Raw genomic sequence first — 8,130 nt, forward strand, 5'->3', positions numbered from 1 at the left:
CTGTTTACCCCCCGTCCATGCCCCGGGGGTCTCTGTCACCTTCATTCCAGGCAGAGCTGATGATGGTCAGCGCTGCACCATCTCTGAGCTGGGTCAGCGGCCTGGTTTGCTTTGCTTACCCTGAAGGGGGGGTGGGGACACCTGAGGTCACGGAGTCTTCCCCACTTGCCCCCAGGCCTCAGTAGACCCTTCTGCTGGAATTCTTCCCATGGAGAGGCCCGAACGCCGCACAGCTGGTGCCCACCATGGGCAGGGCCCTCCAAGGCCAGAGCCCACCATGTCCCTCTGCCTCTCCTCTGGGTGCGACTGTCTACCCTGTGGAGGATGTGGGCCCGGTCCCCCTCCCTTTCACGTGGTCTCTTCCACAGTGGTCCTAGGCCACTTGGACTCCCCCCCCCCCTCCGTGTTAAAGCGTGATGGACAGGTCGTGGCTAAGCTGAGGCGCCTGATGCCCATGAGGGCTCGTCCCCGCTATGAGTGACGACCGCCTGAGCCGCAGCTGCTGGTCATGTCTCCCTGTGGCAAGAGTGTTTACATCCCAGCTGGCAGCTTCCAGGCTCCCGTGCGGCCAGACTCACTGGACATCAGTCCCCTGACCGCGTCTCCCCTTCACCCGCCACTCGAACAGAGTGAGCTCAGCATTTTCAATTCTACCTGTCGGCAGTGGGACCCCCGTTTGTCTCTCTCTGTCTGGCTTTCCCACTCAGCACAGTGTCCCCAGGTCTGGCCTCATGGTCCCTGGTGATAAAGCCCAGAAATCTGGGCCCAGAGACTGCCGGGATGCAGAGTCTACTCAGAGGGGCCCAGAGAGGACCCCCGCCCCATGCAGAGCGGGTCACAGAGCAAGAGCCCTGTGCCATCCCCGCCACAGGCGGCGAGCCCGGCGGTCAGCCCCCGATGGCCTCCAGCGTCCTTCCAGAAGGTGCATTCCTCGAGATGTTCATCAGTACCAGCAGATCACACGGCCGGAGCCCAGCACACGAGGACTCAGAGCTGCTTCTCTGCACCCCCTGCGCCCGCTAGAGCTCACAGGGCTTTACTGTCTGTGCTGCCTGATCGCCTCATGCCCTACCAAGTGCTCCCGAGGTGGGCAACACTGCCCGAGGGTACTGGGATGACAAGCAGTAGAGACCTCAGGAGGTGATTTCTCTTGGCTTGAGGAGGCAGATTTCCCAGAGGCACGGAGTGGCCACTCTCTGAAAAGCAGGTGATGGGCTGAGTGAGTGCAGGCCTGCTGCAGGCCACCAGCTGACAGAGATTCTTCAGAAAGTTTGCTCAGGCCTCATCCATTCGGTGTCCAGTGTCCCCCAGGGAGAACTGTTTTCTGATTTTCCTCACTGTGATGAAGGTCTCTCTGTTCTTTCACCTCATGGAGCTGAAATGACACAATGGACATTTTTAAATGTCTTTTTACTTATTTTTTTGTTTGTTTGTTTTGCTTTGCTTGGAGTCCACATCGGCTGTGCTCAGGAATCATTCCTGCCGGAGCTCCTGGGACCATACACAGCGCTGGGATCAAACCCAGATTGGCCGAGTGCAAGGCAAGCACCCTGCCCACTGTCCAATCTCTGGCCCAAATCTGTCCTCCTGTGTCATGCTTTCCAGAGCCCTTCATGTCATCCCCCCTCATGACAAGTTTCTTCCTCTTTTTAGAGGAAAAAAAAATCCTTTGCCCACTCTCTGTCAATGGACATTTGGCTTATTTCTAGCTCTGGCTATGACACATAAATCCCTAGAACATTCTTCCTGGACAGTTGCTGGCACACGCCCTGTTTCCTCGGGTGCCTGATGAAGTGTGACTTCCAGGCCCGGGAGCACTGTGCTGACGGTTTCTCTGGAATTGAGTTTCAGATCTTCTGCTGTACAGCGAAGGTTCTTCGCAGTAGCTCTCATGTGTATTATTTCCCAACGAAATAATAATGTCACTCTGCTCACACACTCACTGGCCGTGGGGGTCTTCTCTGGCAGGTGGCTTACAGGCTGGCCGGAGCCTCAGGATCCCCCGGGAGCCTTAGAGACCGCTGTTGTCAGCTGGACCCTCCCCTGAGAGCTTCCTACTCAGGCCCTGGCAGGAAACATTTCCAGGGAACTTTCCACTCTTGTCGGGGGCGACAAGTTGGTCTCGCACCCTTCATGCCTTTGAAGGTTATTTTTAACCTGATTATTAGGAATTCTTCATGCGTTCTGAGTCTTTGCACACTACCTTGTTCTTCGTCTGCTGTCTATATTACACATAATTTCCCCCAGTCTGTAGTTTCAATTTTCACTTTCTTAGTGGTTGCCAAATAAATTGAAGTGTATTTTTTTTTAATCTGAAATGGTGACAAAAACAGCAAAAAAAAAAAAAAAAAGAAGTTGTTTTGGAAAGTGAAAACCAATTTCTATGTAAAGAGAAGACTTTGGGGTGAATTTCTGTTTTGAATGAATGGTGCTTCCTTCTGCTTTTCTTGAAGTAGAAATTGTGTCTGGACAGGGTCTGCAGTGAGCTTGACTGGCTGGACACCTCCAGAGGTTGGTGATTAATCCAAACACCCTGGCCACAGCATCGGGCAATTCTCCGAATTACCTGGGGAAACTTCAAAGCACGTTCGTGCCAGCTGCTCACCTAGAGTTTCACACTTAATCAGTGGGGGATGTCGCTGGGGCAGCAGAGTTTTCAGAACATTTCCAAGTAATTTTCCACTGCAACTGTGCTGAGTCGTCTGGCTAACTGGTCACTCTGTTCCACTAGTCACTAACCATTGCAGCTGCGCTGAGTAGCCTGGCTAACGGGTCACTAAGATTTGATGTGAAGAGTTTGGTGGTGGGTGAGCAATTGATGTGACGTTTCATCTACCCATAGGCAAGTGTGTGAGTGTGTGTGAGTGTGTGTGTGTGTGTGTGTGCTGTATGTGTGTGTGAGGGGGTGTAGGGATGTGTGTGGGGGGAATGTGGTTTTTGGGTCACATCTAGCAGTGCTCAGGGCTTACTTCAGGCTCTGAACTCAGAGATCACTCTTGCAGGGGCTCAGGGGAACATACGGAGTGTCAGGGTGGCAGGGATTGACACGTGTCAGCTGAATCAAGACAAGTGCCCTATCCGCTACATTATTGCTTTATCCCCTACTCATAGTAAGTTTTAAAAACTCAGTCTAAAAATTTTTTTAAACATGTCTATGGTTACAGGAAACTAAGAAAATTGTAAACATTTGTCGAGGAGTAGGAAGATAAACAACTTTCAAACATAAAAGAAGTAAATTACGGGGCTGGAGCAATAGCACAGTGGGTAGGGCGTTTGCCTTGCACGCGGCCAACCCGGGTTCGATTCCCAGCCTCCTGTATGGTACCCCGAGCACTGCCAGGAGTAATTCCGGAGTGCATGAGCCACAAAAATAGCAAAAAAAAAAAAAAAAGGAAATTACAACAGGATATAATTCTGCGAGGAAAAAAGTGAAATAAACACATGCAATTAGGGAAAAATGCAGCTAAATTTAAAGATAATTAAAATAGAATTGGTGGGTTTTAAAAATATTTTGTTCTGGTTTGTTTGGGGGACCACCCCTATGGTGCTCAGGGGCTACTCCTGGCTCTGTGCTCAGGGGTGAGCTCTGGAAGGGCTCAGGGAACCACGTGTGGTAACTGGGGATCAAACCAGGGTTGGTTGTACTGCCCCAACACCTGTACGATTTCTCTGTCCCCACTGAGGCTGAAGAAGAAGAAGCCTTTGGGGTCCTGAGAGATAGCACAGGGGGTGGGGCACTTGTTTTGCATGCGGCCAACTTGGGTTCCATCCCTGGAATCCCGTATAAAACCACCAGGAGAAATTCCTGAGTGCAGAGCCAGGAGTAACCCCTGAGCATCAAAGGCATGGCCCCAGACCAAAAACCAAAAAGAAGCAGCTTTCTGTTAGCTGACCTGTGTAGACACCCCCCCAAAAGAAACGGGGTTAACCTAAACACGTGATAAGAAAAACACGGATGAATCAAACGAGATCTGTAGAACCTGTTGTATGACAGATCTCTCCCATCCACACCAAACAGGCGGCTTCCTCCCTCCCATCTAGTCTCGTGCCTTGAAGACCTGCTTCCTTCTGAGCAGAGAAATCTCAGGCTGGCTGGAAAAGCCTGATGAGAAACGCAGGGAAACAGGAACACCTGTGAACTAGAAGCATCTCCGTACTTCGAAACCCCCGGACACGGGGGAGCCACTGCTTCCTGTTTTGCACAAGTGGCTTGTGCTTCGTTCACACACTCGTCTCGCTCACTGCAGCCCCTCTGTGAGAAACGGAGCCACCTGCTAAAGAGGAGACCTTCCCTTGGGACCGCAGGCAGCGAGGGGCGAGGGTCTGCATGCATGCAGGAGACTGGGAAGGGAGCCACACCCGGGAGGTCGGTGGAGGAAATGTTGACTGGCATCTGTGTGCCACGTCAGTCTGACTGTAGAGGGGGCAGGGGACGTGGACTCAACCCAAAGTGAGAAGTGGGGACAGGAAATCTTGGGGGAAAGTAGCCACCTTCTGTTTATTTTCATAGGAATTTTGGTGACTCTGGGAACTCTGGAATGAAAATAGACCCACTGGAATTTAGAAAGAAAGGAGTCACACGAAAGAGCCAGCACCAGATGGCGCAGGACTAGGAAAGGTATTGAATTCTGTTCTGGAAAAAAAAAAAAAGGAAGCGGAGTCGGTGCTTAAGGGCCGAAGAGCAGATTTTAGTTCCACATTAGGCTGGTACCAGAATCTCAACTGTCACCGAGTGGTAGCGTCTGCCTGATTTGTTTCTGGATAACAAAAAGACTGAGCAGAGTCGCCAGCACGTCTTCAGTCTCTCTGGCTTTCCAAGTCAGTGGGATGGGGGCGGTGGTCACGGGGTCAAAGGAGTGTGTGTGGCCTGTGTTTCTGTGTCCAGCGGGGTTCTTGGTCAGGGTGTGCCAGGATCTCTGCCCTCAGCGGGCACCAGCCAGTATCTGTCCCGGTCACTCAACTCTCCCCACAGCAACCAACCTGGATCTGCCTCAGCCCAGAACCGTCCTTCATACTCAGCAGTTCAGGACTCAGAGCAGAGAGGGAATGAAGCACACGGTGCTCTCTGCACTTTCCCCCCGAGATGCTTGGCCCATTCAGGCCAGGGAGACGTGAGTTGACCTGGGTTCCGGGGGAGGACTAGCAGCCCTGCTCTCCTGACTCTGCAGAGTGGGGCAGAGACGAGTCCACTGTGCCCCGGTGTGTGGGATACAGGCGCCTAAGCCTGCCGCGGAGGCAGAGGGAGGCCCCACAGACCTGCAGGAGATCCACTCAATGCTGCTCCTTCTGGAGGCTTCGTGTTTCTGGAGGTGGGTGAGAGCTGGCCTTGAGGGTGTAGCAGGCAGGTGTTGGGGGACAGACGCATGGTGCCCACTTCCCTCAAGGCTGTCTCCTTAGTGTCCCGGAGTCGCACACCTTATATCTCATTTCCACACTTCCTCAGGGGAACCCAGCTGTTGGTTTAAGAAGGGATTTAATTTTTTTGTTTTGTTTTGTTTTTATTGAACCACCATGAGATAGACCATGACAAAGCTGTTTACGATTGTGTTTCAGTCATACGATGATCCAACACCCATCCCTCCACCAGTTTTGTTTCCCACTACCACTATTCCCTGTTTCCCTTCCACCAACCCCCCATTTCCTCCCACCATCCCCCAATACCACCCCCACCCCCGTCACCCAGCCTGCCTCTGTGGTAGGCACTTTTCTTCTAATGAGGATGTTTTGGAACTTGGGTGCACCAGGGCCTTGTTCACAATTAGGAAGAGCTTGGAATGCACCCTCATCCCCCAGGGAGCACCCACGTCACTGGCCACATCAGTACAGCATCACTGAGTTTGTCAGTGAATAGGCAAGAAACGTTTGCTGACGTTTCGTTTCGTTTCGAAACGAGTCTTCTGCCCCCGCGCCTGGCTGTTCCTCACCGAGGCCCCTTGGAGGGGAGTGGGTTGAGCTTTCCTCCCTGCCCCGACCAGGGTTCCGGCAGCCGAAGACCTCCAGGACCAGCCACCACCATGCTGAGACCACTCTCCGCACACATGAAGGTACTGGCAGAGGGACAAAGCCACGCGGGTTCCGGGGCCGAGATCTCCAAGCCTACTCGGACTGGAGTCGAGCATCTTCCACCCAGATCCTCCAAATCCCAGTAGGCGGGGGTCACACCCACCACCTGGTCCCCTGGCGCCGTGTAATCCCATCAACGGCCAAGACTCAGAGACTATAAAATCCAGCTCCTGGAACCGCGCGGCCGCATTTGCGGCTGCGCGATGTCTTACCAGGACATCTTTTTATGACATCTTATTATCTCATTCCTACTTTGGACAAACTTGCAGGCTATCGAATGTAGCCTGCCCACAGGGCAGAGTCTGGCAAACTCCCTGTGGCGTACCAAATATGCCAAATACCAGTAACAATGATGGGTCTCATTCTCCTAAAGAGCCTTGAATATAATCTCAGGGCTAGGATGAAAGAGACGTTACTGGGGCCTGCTCGAGGCAATCGACGAATAACAGGATGATGAAATGAAATGAAAATGAGGCAAGAAACAGTAGGCAGGTTTGTTGTCAAATGGTTCTGTTAGAATTTCTTTTTAATACATTTATATACAAGATTTTGTCTCTTTTCAGGCCAGGAATCAAACTCAGGGCCTCACACAGGCAAGGCCCTTGGGTCCTCTCCCAAACCTCTCGATTATTTTTCTGGTGTGCAGATGCCCCTGGATCCTGGGTTTCAGAATATTCTCTGGCCTCATGCCCGCTCACGGCACCGTGGCTGCCTTGCCGGTTCCTGCTCCTCTGCTTGGCAGATGGCAGCGTGTCCCCGGTGGGTACTGCTCCGTACAACTCTGTGTGGCGTGTGACAGAGCGGGGCATGAATCTGGCTCTGCATGTGGGGGTGCGTGTCACCACCTTGGAAACATGGCTTGGTTGGTCGGGTTCTACAGCTGTGCCTCATGGGCCCGAGGCGGTTTCCTCTGCCTGGGCAGAAGCAGTCTGAAGGTGTAGCCAAGGCTGAGTAACGGTGGTTTGCTCTCCTTGTCCAGACTCTGCAGCTGCTGTAACCGGGGATGAGCTCGGCAGGGAAGGAGGCCATGGCCATGGCTGCACCCTCAAGATCGCAGCCAACGGGCCCCATTGAACCTCTGCCTATGGCTGTGCAGGCTGTGACCTCGACTCCCACGTTTTCAGCGACAAGGAAAGAGACAAGAAGCGGATGCAGGTGTCCTGAGTGCAGCTGTGCCTTCTGGTTTCTGTGCCCATGAGCCAGCGTCACTCAGACTGCAGCAGCTGCTCACAGGCGTGCTGCCCACCAGGTTTCCCAGGGAATGATGTGAACCTGGGGTCAGCGCCTACCTGCCCCTCTGCCCTCATCCCACGCTTAGCACCGGGCTCCTTCCCGTCACCCAGGTTTATCTCAACACTTGGGCAGTGCCTTCAGAAATACCTTTCTAGCCGGACCCTGGGGAACAGAGGAGAGGGGCAGAAGGCCAGCTCTGAGGCACCCAGGTGAGGAACCGGGCCATAGTCCAGAAGTGGCAACGCCACCTGAGCCAGGCTGGCCTCTGCTGACAGAGTCATCCATTTCTTAAGGTCTTACCTGGTTATTGCCTTTCTTTCTTTCTTTCTTTCTTTCTTTCTTTCTTCCTTTCTTTCTTTGTTATTGCCTGCCTGCCTTTCTTTTCCTTTCTTTCTTTCTTTCTTTCTTTCTTTCTTTCTTTCTTTTTTGTATCTTGGGTCTCACCCAGCGTGCTCAGGGCGGAACTCCTGACTCTGTGCTCAAGACTCACTCCTGGCTCTGTGCTCAGGGCTGACTCCCGACTCTGTGCTCAGAGATCCCTCCTGGCTCTGTACTCAGGACTCAACTCCCGGCTCTGTGCTCAGGGATTAATCCTGGCTCTGTGCTCAGGGATGACTCCCAACACTGTGCTCAGGGCTCTGTGCTCAGGGCTCACTCCTGGCTCTGTGCTCAGGATCAGCGCTCAGGAATGATTCCTGGCGGTGCTCGGGGTGAGGGCGGAACCTCTGGGATGCAGGGGATCGAACCTGGGTGGCCCACATGCAAGGCAAACGCCCTCTCCGCTCTAGCCCTGTTTCCTCTTTTTAAAGCCCCCCCTCTGAAAGACCCAGCGAG

The sequence above is a fragment of the Sorex fumeus genome, unplaced genomic scaffold (assembly GCF_029834395.1).
Source record: "Sorex fumeus unplaced genomic scaffold, SorFum_2.1 ptg000026l, whole genome shotgun sequence".
In the NCBI taxonomy this organism is placed as follows: Eukaryota; Metazoa; Chordata; class Mammalia; order Eulipotyphla; family Soricidae; genus Sorex; species Sorex fumeus.